This window comes from Eretmochelys imbricata, chromosome 6 (genome assembly GCF_965152235.1).
Source record: "Eretmochelys imbricata isolate rEreImb1 chromosome 6, rEreImb1.hap1, whole genome shotgun sequence".
Classification (NCBI taxonomy): domain Eukaryota; kingdom Metazoa; phylum Chordata; order Testudines; family Cheloniidae; genus Eretmochelys; species Eretmochelys imbricata.
This window is the reverse complement of record NC_135577.1, coordinates 56,094,371-56,110,611: the sequence shown is the minus strand read 5'-3', so window position 1 is coordinate 56,110,611 and position 16,241 is coordinate 56,094,371.

The window sequence follows — 16,241 nt, the reverse complement described above, 5'->3', positions numbered from 1 at the left end:
ATTGCCAATTTGCTAGGAAAGTAAATTATTAGAGACTAATTAATATGTGAGGAGAGAAGAAGTCTGGGACTAGACAGTCATATTTCTCCTGGGTACCACATGACCCCACAGTCCTGTCTGTTTGCTGGATCAGAAAGAAGGCCCCAAGTCAGTTTAAACACAGTGTTTGGTTGTTTTTTTTTAATCAAAAGCCCTTTATTTTTATATTCGTCTCCAAAAAACTCAGTTGGAAGCAGTACATGCAAGCCTCCCCAGGGGGTCATGCCTCTCTGGTATTTATAACCTAAATGATCTTAATTGCCCCTCACTGTTTTTGGTTCATGGAGGAGCTGTGGTAACTCTCCCCCCCTTCAAGTTGCTTACGATCCGTGGTCCACAGTGATATCTAAACTATTCATAAACTTAATATAATGTGATCCCCAAAGATATTTCATGGGGAATAGAAGCCATCATTCTATCCCTGTAACCCAGTAATTTGATGAAGCTGCTGCCTTTTTGGTCTATGAGGCCAGTCATGTCCTCATCCCCGCTCCTCTTGATTAGTGAGTCATTTTTAAAATGTATTAAGGAGTCTTTTGAGCTTTAAAAAGCATTGTTTTTAAGTTGGATGCCATTGTTTGGCTGCAAGCCAGAGACAGCAAATACGAATAATGATGACCTGAATAACTTCGTTCTGCAAATGTAAGTAGCTGTTCCTAATCTTCTTGGGAGCACAGAAACACTAATGGGCATGTCTATGGAAAGTCATTAGAATTAGCAGCTAATGGGAAGTGATTGTCCTCAACTGAGGGGTCTTGTACACCGCTGGGATCTCCAGAATCAAAATACTGTAGCAGGTGGCCTCCTATCAAAAAGGTGAGAGAAATACAGGGGCGGGAGAACAGGAGTCGGGTCAGCTAGTTCAATAATAATTAGGTAGAATTAACTTTTAAAGATGATATAGAAAAGAAGGTCTGTTAAGGCACTTTGCAAAATGCTGAGTTAGATACCGACAATGCAGTGACTAATCCAGGCAAAAATGTCACTCTGTGTCCTGGGCAGTAGCTCACATGGAGCCTTGGACCGGTTTTGTTCACTCCCCCACATGCTAGTCTTGTCTTCACTGGAGAGTTAACTCAATTCATAACTCATTTGTCCCCTAACTTGAGTCCTGTCCACACACAAAACATCTTTACTCAAGTGCAGTGGTGCTTTGAGCTTGTGTTGGCTGGCCAGTTGGGGAATAGGCTAAAGTCTAAGTGAGCACAACTCATCAGCTGCTAACACAACCACTCTGCATAGCTTTAGTGATATTCCAGTGTGGCACACTCACCACAGCTAGGCTAACTCTGCAGTGAACTCAAGCACTCAGTGCAAGGTAGGCCCTGTACAACCATTATTCCAGTCACTGGGTCACAATAGTTGCTGTAAACTGTGCTCTGCCTTCCTTTGTGTAGATGATTGTGGCACCTGATGCCAAATAAGTGCTATGGTGGGAGTTTTCTGGGGCTCCAGAATCCTCTGATTGAATTGTACCTATTCTAGGTTGTTTGAGTTCTTCTTGTGACTCACTGTGACATACCAGGGTACAATCCAGACTAATGCACCCTTTCCTGTAATCTGGGGTGCCCTTTATAATGCCTTGCTGTTGCAGCCTCCAACCAGGACTGCTCACAAAAGGCCTAGCATGTAAGTCACTCCCAGTTATGTCTGTGTGCTGCAGCCAGCCAGCCATACACTGGCTCTTACCAGTCTTGGTTATGCTGAAGGGTGACCCCAATATTGCTAGTCCCAGATTTCCCCCCCCAGAATTGTGTCCTGTACTGCCCAGCCCTCTCCTGGACAGTACAAATACCTTAAGTCCGTTATTCCTTTAAGAGAATAATGCACACACAACTTGTTACACCAAATGGAGTTACCCAGACACTTCAACTTGAACACAGTGGATTAGATAAAACAATAAAACCAGTTAATTATTGACTAAAAGCTAGACTTTAAGCGAGTGCAAATATTGATGCATAAAAGTCAGAAATGATTACAAGAAAAATAAAGATACAACACTTACTGTTGCCAAACTTAACAAACTACATCAGAGTCAAAGCAAAGCTTTCTCACCATGTGGTTTCAGTAGTCTTACTGACCAAACTGTTTAGGTCAGAACCCCTCCCCAGAGTCCAATGGCTGCTTCCTTGACTCTTTAGATGCAGTGAATTCAATGGTTGAATGGAAGTGCCTTGGGGTGTTTGTCCCTCTTTTTAATAGTTTTAGTCCCCCTCTTGAAAAACATTTCCAGCTGAGATCCAGGAGACAGAAAATCTATGTGGAAGGATATTCCCTGCTGGTTTTCTCCCCCGATGTGAACTTCCTTTGTTTTCCCTCCCTGCTTGATGACTATGTTTACTACTTAAATGCAATTAAGGCAAGCATACGTGCTTTCCTTTGTTTAGGACAAACCTGAATTCTGCCTGTGCAGGGCTGTGGGGTTTGGAACATGTATTAAGAAATTCCTAAAGGGGAGTCTGATAACTTCACACACAATGTTGCAACACATATTTTATCAGGACAATACTGACCAGCAAATTATGAGTTCTCAAATGATACTTTACAAGGCATACTTTATACAAAGATTATTACAATAGTATGTAGTATAGTGTGTAACAGTATAATTACAATAATATATGACTAGAGGGGTGTTTTCCGTCAAACTCACCCAAAAAGATGGTATAGGAACCCTGCAACAATTGAACTCTGCTGACTCACTGTAACAGGTGCAGCCCATCCTTAGTATAAGGAAGGTGGGGGTGGTTCTTCTGATCATAGTGCTCTTAAGAGAGGAACCGTAGTCCCAGCCAAGCCTGCAGAGAACACTTGTACTGGAGTTTATGCTGCATGTTTTGTATTAATTTGTTAATAAAATTAAACCCAAAGAAGAGCGTGAGCTTTGGAACCTAAGCAGTGCTTTGATTGTTGGAATAGAGTGGAAATATCACCCGTTTAATACACTCATATCAAGAAAGATTGTTGGAGTGAGTAAAGGCACACTGGTGACTGATACAGTTTAGGTATCACCACAAATAATCATAGACCTGGAGGGCTGAGAGGGATCTCAACATGTCAATTCTGTGCTGAGGCAAGATTTAGACTATCCTTGAGAGGTGTTTGCCTAAACTATTCTTTAAAACCTCCAATGACGTGAATTTCAGAACCTCCCTTGTTAACTTGTTCCAGTGTTTAACTATCTATATAGTTAGAAAGCTTTTCCTAATATCTAAGCTGAATCCCCCTTGCTGCAAACTAAGCCAGTTACTTCTTGGACTACCCTCGCTGGACATGCAGAACAATTGATCATCATCCTTTTCATAATGACCTATTATATATTTGAAGACTGCTATCATGTCCCCCTACAGCCTTCTCTAAACTAAACATGGCCAGTTCTTCCAACCTTACATCACAGGTCATGTTTTCCAAACCTCTTACCATTTTTGTTGCTCTTATCTGGACTCCCTCCAGTTTGTTCATGTCTTTCTCAAAGTGTGGCACCCAGAACTGGACACAACTGAGGCCTCACCAGTTAATATATCCCAGAATTCCAGTTACCTTTTATGCCACTGCACTGTTGACTCATATTCAATTTATGATCCACAATAACCCCAAGATTTGTTTTTGCAGTACTGTTGCCTAGTTATTCCCTATGTGCTACACAACCTGATAGGAGAGTGGGAAATCAAGAAATCCAGCTAAGTTCATCTCTAGGTTTATTTACTTACTAACACTTTTCCTTCAGATAGTTAACTATTTCTTATTGGAGCCTTTAGTGGCTTACTGTAGTCATTTTATGTTCTGTAGCATTGTTTATACTACCAACATGAATTACCTTATGCAAGAATGAGTTATCAACTATGTAGAGCCAAAATATGGGCCCCAGGCACAGTGGGAGTACCCACAAAAATGACCAGACTCTGTACATCCCTGCATTTGAAACATAAATTAGATAATTGGCCACATACCCATTCTCAGGTGGTTTCCAGTCGGAGAACACTTCAATCTCTCTGGTCACGCGATTACAGACATGAAAGTTGCGATATTACAATAAAAAAACTTCAAAACCAGACTCCAGCGAGAGACTGTTGAATTGGAATTCATTTGCAAATTGGATACAATTAACTTAGGCTTAAATAGAGACTGGGAGTGGCTAAGTCATTATGCAAGGTAACCTATTTCCCCTTGTTTTTACCTCCCCCCCCCCCCAGACGTTCTTGTTAAACCCTGGATTTGTGCTGGAAATGGCCCATCTTGGTTATCATACACATTGTAAGGAGAGTGATCACTTTAGATAAGCTATTACCAGCAGGAGAGTGGGGTGGGGGGAGAGAAAACCTTTTGTAGTGGTAAACACCCATTTTTTCATGCTTTGTGTGTATAAAAAGATCTTCTATACTTTCCACAGTATGCATCTGATGAAGTGAGCTGTAGCTCACGAAAGCTTTATGCTCAAATAAATTGGTTAGTCGCTAAGGTGCCACAAGTACTCCTTTTCTTATTACCAGCTCTGACTCTGGTCTGCTGCGTAAACTTGAACAAGTCACTTCACCTGTCTGTGCCTCAATGTCCCTATCTGTAAAATGGGATTATAATACTTATGCTTCCTTGTAAAGCTTTTCAAGACCTATGTCTAAACACTGCTATAGAAGAGCTAAGTATTGTCATGACATGCACAAAATTATGGGGATTATCACTGCAACACACTTTTTGGAAGGGAATCCAGGATAGTAGTTTGGTCCAGTAATGTAAATTAGTGTCAAGGGTACAGATCGTGGAGAGTATTCATGAGAATGAACATGCTCGCATTTTCTGTGTTTAGGCCACGTATAGAGGAAAGGTTGTGTTTAATAGTATCATTTGCTTTAAGTTTGTCAGAGAAGTACATTCCAAAAGTACACAGGATCTTGAGGCCACATAGCTTCTAGAAGAGGTATTAAAGTGTGCATATCTTCAAGCCAGAGTCACTAATGATCATTGCAACCAGTAGGTTTCCTTTAAATTTAATCTAAATCACCTTGAGTAACTTCTGCTGCTCTTGGAAAGGATAAGTAAGAGGATGAATTTCCATAGGAGCAAATTTCCATTCTGAAGGTCCTCTGGAATCATTTCCCTTTTATCTGAGAGATTTTCATATCTGTTTCCATATTGGTTCCAAACATCTTGCACTGAAGCAAGAGGGAAAAGGATATTCGCTTCTGTATCAGATAAATGCCACAAAGCAGCTAAACTTGGCCAAAATTATAAATGCCTTCCCTCAGCAGAACAATTTTCACTCCCCTGTAACAGGTGGAATCAATCACTATGCCCGTTCATATGCTAATATCTGTAGCTTCTCCACTTCTCCAGTGGAGACTTGGGCACAAGACTCTTACACACAGCAAAGGGGAGAACAGAACAGATTAGGAGGAATTACTAGATCTGAAAAACATATTGTTTAATGAATAATTATACAGTTACCCAGTGGCTGCCAATAAGCATTCTAGGCTGTGCTGTGGTTTACCAGGCCTCCGAGACCTTGCTGTCTAATTAGTGTGGCATCCAGGAAAAAATCGATCAGCATGTTTCCTAGCAAGTCTGTTTCCCTGTCGTCAGCTGGTGGTAGTTTTATTAGTCAAATGGGCTGAGTCATACTGTGTGGGGTTTATTTATCCAAATGAGGCTGTCGGAGACATACCAAGCTGAAATGTCTTTTGGCTTTGTGCTGAGAGAGCTGGCTGTGGACAAATACACGATAGTTCCTCAGCAGGCAATTGTAAGGAGACAGGCACCATGTATACCAGGGACGGAAGTTAATTCAGAAGTAGCCCTGCTGGAGTTGATGGAGTGATATTAATTTAAAATGAATGTAATAGGAATCATGCACACAATTACTTATGGCAACAGCCAAGTTTTTTGTTTTTCATTCAGCCTGTTTCTAACAGGTGGCTAGACCTCTGTCTGATGGCACCTGCTGAATTAATTGTGTAGTGAAGAATCAGAAAGCACCCACTTTGAGTTTCTTAGCAAAATGCCAGTAATACACAGCCTCCAAAGAATGAGAAAGGAAAACATCAGTTTAACTAGCACCCTTTTCTACACAACTCCTTTTCCTGGGTGAGTAAATACGGATGCAGCATAGAACATTAATTGCAACAGTACATCATCTTTTGTCTTTTCCACTGTAGCCAACAGGAATGCATCAACTCACAGTGAGTACAGTATAGGGCATGTGTATGCACAATGAGATAGTTAATTTAGTTACCCAAGTAAAATATTGTATAAAACATGTATCTTATACTAGTGAACATGCTGTATGTAATCACTTGTGGAAAATTGCAGGCATGTGGATGATGATGGATTCATTAGTATATGCATACATTTCAAGTTGCCATTTATAACCCAGGATCAAGTGACTTGTGGCAATATTTTGTCTCCATTAAGAACACATGTGGTTTGGAGATAGAAGCAAAACTTCTTATTTTAAACACTGATCTGAAGCAAAATGAACCTCCAAACCTTCTGAGCTTTGTCCTGCCCTTGTGCTCATTAGCTAGGAAAAGATCAAGAACAGACCAAAACTTGAACACAGGTTCTGGAGGCAGCTACAGAGAATAGCACTGCCAGGAAGCTAGGGTGAGGGCAGGGAACCTGCACAAGCACAGGGCCTCCATCCATATAGCTTTGGCCTCATGGGAACCATGAGTTTTGGGGATGGCTCTGCTTCATGGTCATTTCCTTGGGGAAGGGCAAACCATGCTCCTCTGACAGGACGACAGGGGGAGACATTCATAAAGAGTTCTTTGTGCAGATTTCATGTCTAGGAATCTTTTACATGGGTTCCCCTCCCCCGCCCCCATACATGGGATGATCTAGGCCTCTGGCCATCACTTTTGCCATCTCTACAATGTAGATAACAATGCTTCTGTGTCTCGCAGGAGGTGGTTGGAGGATAAAGTTACTACTGCATTTGAGGTGTTCAGATACAATAGGGATGTATGCCATAAAGAAGCTTATATATACAGTATATATAAAGAATGGTTTGGATTCTATTGCTCGCTCCACCATGTCTTACTGACTGGGCCTGCGAGTTACTTATCCTCTTTGCCTTGTTCTTCAGGTAAACAGATGCAATATTTAACAATGTGAACTGATAAGTATTTATAAAGCACTCTGAAATGCTAGTATGAAAGGTGCAGTAGAAGCAACAAAGCATTTTTATTATTTGATATTTTACATGTATAATGACCCCAGTGCTGCCCACTGAAAAGCAACAGAAGTTTGCAGACATCCAACAGGATTCTCATTCATTGTCCACAGGAAACCAACAGAACCTGAGAGACTCATGAACATTTCCTCACAAGATCCTGCTGTCTTTCAGCAGATGACACTGTAGGTAATAGTGTAATAAGAATACATTTTATTTTTATGGTCCTATCCAGTGAAACCTTCTAGATGCCTCACAAAAATCCACCATGCAGTTAAAATACTACATTAAAAGTATCTAAATCACTTAAAGTAATATGTGACCAAAAAGAAGACCGGCACACACAAAAAAGAAAAAAAAAAAAGAGGACTTCAGCCTTTTTTTCAGAAGAAAATGATTATGTGACACTTCTACACGGTATTTTAATTACTATGATTATGACTTACATTACATTTATATGGTGCCTTTTATCTCCAGGGATGTGAAAGTGCTTTACAAACTTTCCATAGACAAGAATCACTTCCGCTGCTGTAAATCAGCCACCCTCTATGATGGAACATGGCAGCTGCTTAAATACCATTTAGAACAAGAAATGCAAAATGATTCTTTGATGTGCAGTCCCTTTAAATCTTTGAGCACTCTCCCATCTCCACCTCACTTTCATGTTGGTTTTGATTTTGCTGCCAGAACAATAAAGCTACCACCACCACAGACAGCTGTGTTTCTCTCAGCTCCCTCTGTGCCCATCTCCTCTGCGGGGGACAAATATAACTGATCCTGATTCCAACTGAAATGATACAGAGGGAAATTTGGGATGCAGATTGGAATGATCCATCTTGGAATTTGGGCTGGGCACTGGTTTTAAAACATAGGTCCTAAAGCTATTGCAAAAATCTCACCCCCCACCCCATCCCCCGGAAAAATCATAAGAGGCCCTCGGTTCTGTTCTTTCTTCCTATGCCAATCACTGTAACACCTCCAGAACCAGGTTGCCCTGAACGTCATGCCAAAATTTTGTCTGAGTGCTTGCAATGAAGAGTGATACCTGCTGAATCATTAACATCCCATCCTTCATCCTAGATTTACCAAACATAACATCCATGGAAACTATGGGGAAAAAAAGGAACTGCCCTATCTTTACTCCTGTCATAAATTCAAGCCTTACTTAAGTTACATCCAAGTACATGTCATATCCATTTAATATCTTCCAATCTACTGTCTAATTAGAGGCTTCTTTCTTGAGTGAGGAAGTCAGACAAAGATATGCGTCAATGTTTAACTCTCCATGACATTGAATGAGCTTGATGTATTGTATCTTGCCAGGGTACTGAAGTGTGTCACAGTGTATCCAAAAAAAACCCCAAATGATGGTCCACAGATGGTAATTAAAATCCTGCTTTTCCTGGAATCTAATTCTTGACATTTTCCCCTCCCCTCAAAAAAATAAAAGCTACTGAGAAATGGTGTTTTTCTTTGGAAACTTTTGTTTCTTGTTTGTTTCACACCTGCAAAGTCCTTAGTGTCACCAATTAGGTTCCCTAGTCCAGGCCCATTCCAACACATGATTTCCCCAGTCACTGCAGGATGTTTCCAGAGCTTTCCCCAGTACAATTTTAAGTCACTCAAGCAATGGGGCTTCAATCCTTTCCCTTGGAACATTATTCATTTTTCTAATACCTCCCACAGTTAGGAGGATTTTCTAGTTATCAGTCCCAAAGTTTCCTTTATTCAAATTCATCCCCTGGGAACATCTTAAATAATCACTCTCCTGTCTTTGTGTGACCTTTGAAATATTGTAAAATGTTACCATATTTACTACCCCAACATACCCCAATTTTAAGTTAGGTGAACTCTATGGGGGGAAAAGGGAGACCTTAGGGATACGGTTACAGCTCCCTGATTCTCAAGCCCCAAGCCTATGGGACCATACATCATCTGAAAATTGGAATAGTGGAGTGCAGTTCTGCTGTGTGCTACCCTCAACACTCTCCTGTGGTACTTGGCATAAGAGCCAGATATGTTGCTTTATACTATCTCTGACAAAGGAGTTCCCAACAGGCCAGTTGCAGCCAGCTTACATCCCCTTTGTCCCATTCAAATGTCAACTAGGGCTGAGAATGTGGTTCAATATATTTAGTTCTTTTAATAATCTTTCCTCAGAAATTTGATCCTCCTGCTCCTTAAAGTCATTGCTCTTCTTCATTGCTCCTAACTCTCCAGTTGGCCATGTATTTCTAATCTTGAGAAAACCACAATTGAAACAGTATTCCAGCTTTCTCACTAGTGATATATATAGTAGATCCTGTAGTGCCAAAATAAAACCTAAATTCAGCAGGATATCAGGGAAAGCATTTCCACTAATGCAACAATTTACTTCAGAAGATAATCATAGACATCTAAGGCTAACAGGAACCTTAAGAGGTCATTTGGACCAGTGGTTCTCAGACTTATTTGATCACACATCCCTTCTTTGTGCCTGTAGTAGTTTACGCTCCTCCTGCCCACCATCCAAATACATATACTGATTAAAAAAAACAACACACAACTCTCACTAAATATAAAAAAACAGTAAGGCATTGATTCAAACAGAGCTATTTAATTATATAGTATATAGCTCTCCAGCTGCCCAGATCCGAAGGCAGGGCCACCACCAGCAGCAGCAGAAAAATAAGGGTGGCAATACCATATCATGTCATCATGACTTCTGTGCTGCTGCTGGCGGCCTTCAGAGCTGGGTGCCTGGCCAGCAGCCACTACTCTCCGCTTTGCCTTCTCACCCCCCCCCCCCCGCCAGAATACATTCTGCACTCTGCTGGAGAGTGCACCCCCCCAATTTGAGAACCTCTGATCTAGACCATCTCTCACACTGATGCAGGATTAAGTATACCTAGACTATCACTGACAGATCTTTTTCTAACGTATTCTTAAAATCTTCCAGTGATGGGGATTCCACAACCCCTTTTTGTAGCCTGTCCCAGTGCTTAATTATCCTTATAGTTAGAAATGTTTTCCTAATATCTAACTTAAATCTGCATTGCTGCTATTACTTCTTGTCCTACCCTTGGAGGAGATGGAGAACAATTGATCACCATCTTCTTCATAATAATCTTTCACATATTTGGAAACTGTCATCATAATTCTGTCTCAAGCTTCAGCGATGTTGAAAAAAAAGCTATGTAATAATATATAATAGCGCTAAGCCAACAATGCAAATAATTTTCTGCAAATATTCTTTCAAGTTTTTAATTAATTCACATTTTTTATGTGCTACCCCTTTTGAGCTCATTTTCCACACATATTGATGTGATTGAGCTGTAGTGGCAAAATGTGAATTTCAAAGTCATGTAAATGAGAATTTGCAGACAGAACATTGCATTCACATTGTGCGTATTAGCTGCAGAGATACTTATAAACTGATCCAGTCAGGGAACAGAAACAGTGCCATGTGACAAAGATCTACAAGAATACCCATGTTTTGCACATGAATGAGTGTTTGCATTAAGTACATCCATTATCTTATCTAATCTAATCTTCTTTTATTGACATCCTTGTTCATGGGAAATTGAATTTGCATGACTTATTTGCATGAAGGAAAGCCATTCCTCAACTCTCTGTTCTTGGGTTTTGACAAATATTCACAAAAAAGTGATCAAGAAGAGATGCAGCTATGGATGGATAGGACAGTGAGCTGACATTTTCAAATATGATTACAAATAATTTCTCTAACAGTTGACCCATCTCTGGTCTGTACAGAAGAGATCAAACAAAGACCCCTGAAGGAGTCATGTTTGAGGGATTGTCTACATGGGAAACCTTGCCAGTATACTTATACTGATATAATTAAACCACTATCATTATACTGATATAATTCTCTGTGTGAACACTGTTTTTCTGGAATAAAAGTTGCTTGTTCTGGTTTAGATTAAACCTCTTCCAAAGTGACAAACTAAATTGGAAAAAGGCACTTATACTGGAATAAGTGTCCCCACAGTTATAGTGGTTGTGACTGAATGCACCCCTATATTCGTACCCTACACATTCTTGTAATAATATTTGTACAAAATATTCCTTGTGAGGTACCATTTAAAAACTAATAACTTTCTGGTCAATGATATCGTCATAAAATACTTGTAGCAATATTATATATAAAAATGTGAACATAAACTGAAATTAGATCTGAAATGTGTTTACCTAACAAGTCTGGTCAAAGACAAAGGACAAGCTGACATCACTAGGCAGGTGTCATCAAAGTTGAGGGGCAATCACCTGTCAAATGGTCATTCTTTGGCAAGGATGGGGGACAGGAACAAGGTCCTCATTTTAACAAACAACAGCATTGAACTTCTTTCACCATAAAACTTTGTCTCTGTCCTTAAGAAAATACATTTCAAAGGGTGACTGAGTTATGGAAATGGCCTAACTTCATTATCATGCACATTGTGTAAAGAGTTGTCACTTTGGATGGGCTATCACCAGCAGGAGAGTGAATTTGTGGGGGGGGGGGGTGGAGGGTGAGAAAACCTGGATTTGTGCTGGAAATGGCCTAACCTGATGCTCACTTTAGATAAGCTATTACCAGCAGGACAGTGGGGTGGGAGGAGGTATTGTTTCATATTCTCTGTGTATATATAAAGTCTGCTGCAGTTTCCACGGTATGCATCTGATGAAGTGAGCTGTAGCTCACGAAAGCTCATGCTCAAATAAACTGGTTAGTCTCTAAGGTGCCACAAGGACTCCTTTTCTTTTTGCGAATACAGACTAACACGGCTGTTACTCTGAAACCTATCCTTTTCTTTTTGAGTTATAAAAGTGAGGAGCAAAAAAACCTCAAGGTATCTTTCCCTATCCATCTCTCTCTCCTTCACCTAAGAAGGCAAAAGAAACAGCCTTTGTACTGTGGGAGCAGATCCTGGCCTGAGAATTTGGTCAACAATGTTACTGGAAACGTGGTAAGGGACTTCACCTAAAGCCAAGTCTAGTTTATTGAGTTTTAATACTAGGGAACATTTTATCTTTATTTCTCTTGTAACCATTGCTGACTGTAATGCCTTATACTTGTATTCACTTAAAATCTCTCTCTTTGTAGTTAAATAAACTTGTTTTGTTCTTTAATTGTTGGGTAACTCCATTTAGGGTAGCAAACTATTATATATTGATCCCCTTAGAGGAATAACAGTCCTAATATATCTGAACTGTCCAGGAGAGGGCTGGGCAGTGCCTAACACATGTTTGGGAGGAAATCCAGGACTGCGCGTGTTTTGGGATCACCCTGCAAGTAGTAAGCAAGGCTGGTGGAAGCTGGAATGTGACTAATGTGTGGTGGGCAGGCTGCAGCTATGCACAGACACTCAGGGTGTTACCTGCACGCTGGTAGGCAACATCAGCAAAGTATTGTGAGGTACCTGAGTTTGTAGGGCAGGGGTGACAGAGCCTCTCACTGGTCTGGATTGCACCCTAGAATATCATAGTTCTAAAACTATAGTACTTTAAATTGACACCCAACCTTATACTGGTATAACTTCCCATGTAGACAAGCCTTGGCTCCTGAAGATGAAAAAGAGGTTTCCCCTGCAAGGAATTATTGCCATGCAGAACACTATTGCTTGGCTTGTCATTAATATCACAGAAAAGGATCCCAGTAAACACACATGGAGCTTCCTGTGGGGCTTTTTACATTTTTATATGAACAATTTATTTAATGATGTCACACAGCAATGTTAAGTAATTTCATTTTTAAATTAGTTTCTGGAATTAAAGGGGTTATATTTAGAACTTGTTTAATTAAAAATGGATAAGCTGTATTTCCCGTGCATAATACAGATATTCTCAGAACTTTCTACCATTTGCTATTTCACAGATATAATTAACAGGAAGGGTTCTAGTGCATTTCCAAGAAGAAAGGGCAAAAATTCCTTTTTTCTTTCTAATGATAACAAGCAGCCCCAATCCTCTGGACTCTGTAAGTGGATAGGAAGGGAATGTTTATTATTCAATGCAATCTGCTATGCTGACATTTCTTATCATTTTAGCATAACAGGGCCAGAGGGTCTGTAAATAGTATTTGCCTCCTGGCAATTTTACACAATGATAATACCTTTTGATGTCAGGGCTGTGCCCAACGGACATGGACCCTGAGGCTATCTCTGTACTTCCCAAAGTTGATAAACCTTTTTCTACAGCTTAAAAAATCAAAACAAAAAAGCAACAATCTCAGGGTTCCCTACCCACTCTGAACTCTGGGGTACAGATGTGGGGACCCACATGAAAGACCCTCTAAGCTTATTTCTGCCAGCTTAGGTTAAAAACTTCCCCAAGGCACAAATCCTTCCTTCTCCTTGTATGGTACTGCTGCCACCACCAAGTGAGTTAGACAAAGATTCAGGAAAAGGACCACTTGAAGTTCCTGTTTCCACAAAATATCCCCCAAAGCCCCTTCACCCCCTTTCCTGGGGAGGCTTGAGAATAATATACCAACCAAATAGGTAAACAAGGTGAGCACAGACCAGATCTTTGGTTTTTTAGGATATTTAAAACCAATCCGGTTCTTAAAAGCAGAACTTTATAATAAAGAAAAAAGTAAAAGAAGCACCTCTGTAAAATCAGGATTGAAGGTAATTTTACATGGTAATAAGATTTAAAACACAGAGGATTCCCCTCTAGGCAAAACTTTAAAGTTACAAAAAACAGGAAATAACCTCCCTCTTAGCATAGGGAAAATTCACAAGCTAAAACAAAAGATAATCTAATTCACTTCCTTGCTATTACTTACAATATCTATCATATTAGATGTATCATTTCAGTAGAAGCTGGATTACTTGCTTGGTCTCTCTCTTTGTCTCGAGAGGGAACACACAGAGAGCACAAAACAAAACCTCCCGCTCCTCCCCCGATTTGAAAGTATCTTCTTTCCCCATTGGTCCTTCTGGTCAGGTGCCAACTAGGTTAATGGAACTGATTAACCCCTTACAGGTAAGTGATTCTGTACCTCTGGCCAGGAGGGATTTGATGTTACTGCATATATAAAGGTTGTTACCCTTCCCTTTATATTTATGACAAACAGAAAAATTGCATTCAATAATTACTGAATTTATTTTTCCACAACAGAGGCAGGAACAACAAGCTTGGCGGTTACTGGACAAATTCTAAATGGAGAAGAGGGTCCCTCAGAAATTTGTTCTGAGCATGCATTGTTCCACGTACATACAGAGTATTTACCATTCTGTAACATAAATGGAGAGCTTTTTAAAATTTAGGAATCATTAACACCATATAGAGCCTGAGTTTCACAACTGTTGAATCCCCACAGCTCTCTCTAAAGTAATTTGGAGTTATGGGTGCTCAACACCTCTATAAATCAGTCTAGATCTCTTGTCATGTACAGGAGGGTTAGCAGGAATCTTTTCAAAAGTCTATTGTAGGTAACTCCAGCAGCATTATTATTAATTTTTTATTTATCATCAGTTTCTGGGAATGCTGTACTAGGTGCTTTTCAAATACAAAAGTAGGCATGATAACAGCCCCAGGGCATTTCAATCTAAAGGCCTGATCCAATGTCTATTGAAGTCAATTGAAAGACTTCAGTAGAGTTTGGATTAGTCACTAAGGATGAAATCCTGACCCCACTGAAGTTAATTGAAAAACTCCATTGATTTCAAAAGGCCCAGGATTTCACCTATTTGTATAATAACAATCTCTCGTTATAGACACTGATATATTTCTGTGGTAGGTGATGTGATTCCTGGAAATATATCAATATCTATAACAAGAGAGATTATTATTATACAAATACGATTTGTACTGAAATGGAATGGGGTATCCAAATACAATACACAGAGAAAGGGTGAGTTTCACCCAGGAGGGCTTACATGGGACTTGCATGGTACATAGACCTTGTGAGGGGTGAATTGCCCTGTAGCGAATGTGATGCTGATGTGTCTTATATGGAGGAGTTTGGAATGGTGAAGTGACAAGTGAGTTTTGCTGGTCATCCCAAATGAATGGAATTGGTATTACAGGGAAATTGACACTAATTGTAATGCTGCACGTGACAGATATGACAATATCCTGGACAAACTTTATGGAATTAAGTTAAACACGGTTGAATTGGGGTTAGGTGCTTAAGAACTCATTGTATTAAAAATACAATGTTTATGTGTTATTGTGGGATTGTATATAAGCTTCAAAAGTACTTTAGGGGACAAAACCTGTGAAGTGGATATCCTAGGAAACGCTTTGGATGCGGGAAATGCAGATGGCCCCCCCTCCAAATCCACCCTTTTGAAGCTGTGACTTGAGCAGAAAATCTGTCTGGCTGAGTAGGTAATCAAAGTCTCTTCCAAGGCCCAAACTGGATAACTGAGTGACTCTCAGGCTGTGGCTACACTATAAGGCTTTTAGCAACACGGCTGTGCTGCTACAGCTGTGTCATGAAAAGGCACGCAGTGTAGCTGCTGTTTGTCTGCAGAAGAGAGCTCTCCTGCCAACAAAAAACTTCCACTCCCTGTGAGCGGCAGCAGCGTTGTCAGCAGGAGAGCGCTCCTGTTCGCACCAGTGCTTTTCGTCGGCAAAACTTTTGTCGTTGGGGGGTATGTGTTTTTTTTAACACCCCTGAATGACAAAAGTTTTGCCAACTAAGTGCCAGGGTAGACAAAGCCACAGCATCATGAGAGTTCTTGTTCTGGGCAAAGGGTGTTATGAAGTTTAAAACACAGGAAACACCCTGTGTGAGTGTGCAAAGGACTGCTTACATGGTGATCTCTGGTAATCTTGTAAGCATGCAAATAGATTCTTCTATTGTTTTTACTATGTTTTTCTTTGTAGGAGAATACCTACATTATACCTGGGAGGGAAAAGTGCTTGCTTAGAAAAAATGGTTTGGTAACTTAAAACTGATGGCAATTACTCTGCTAGTTTCTGAAGAGATACCTAAGGGCTGATGCTGGACTTTTGGATAGTCTGCATTTCTGGGGAATATCACAGTATAGTCAGGGAACTGTTCAACCTGGAAATACCTCAATCAGAAGAGAAAGAGATGCAT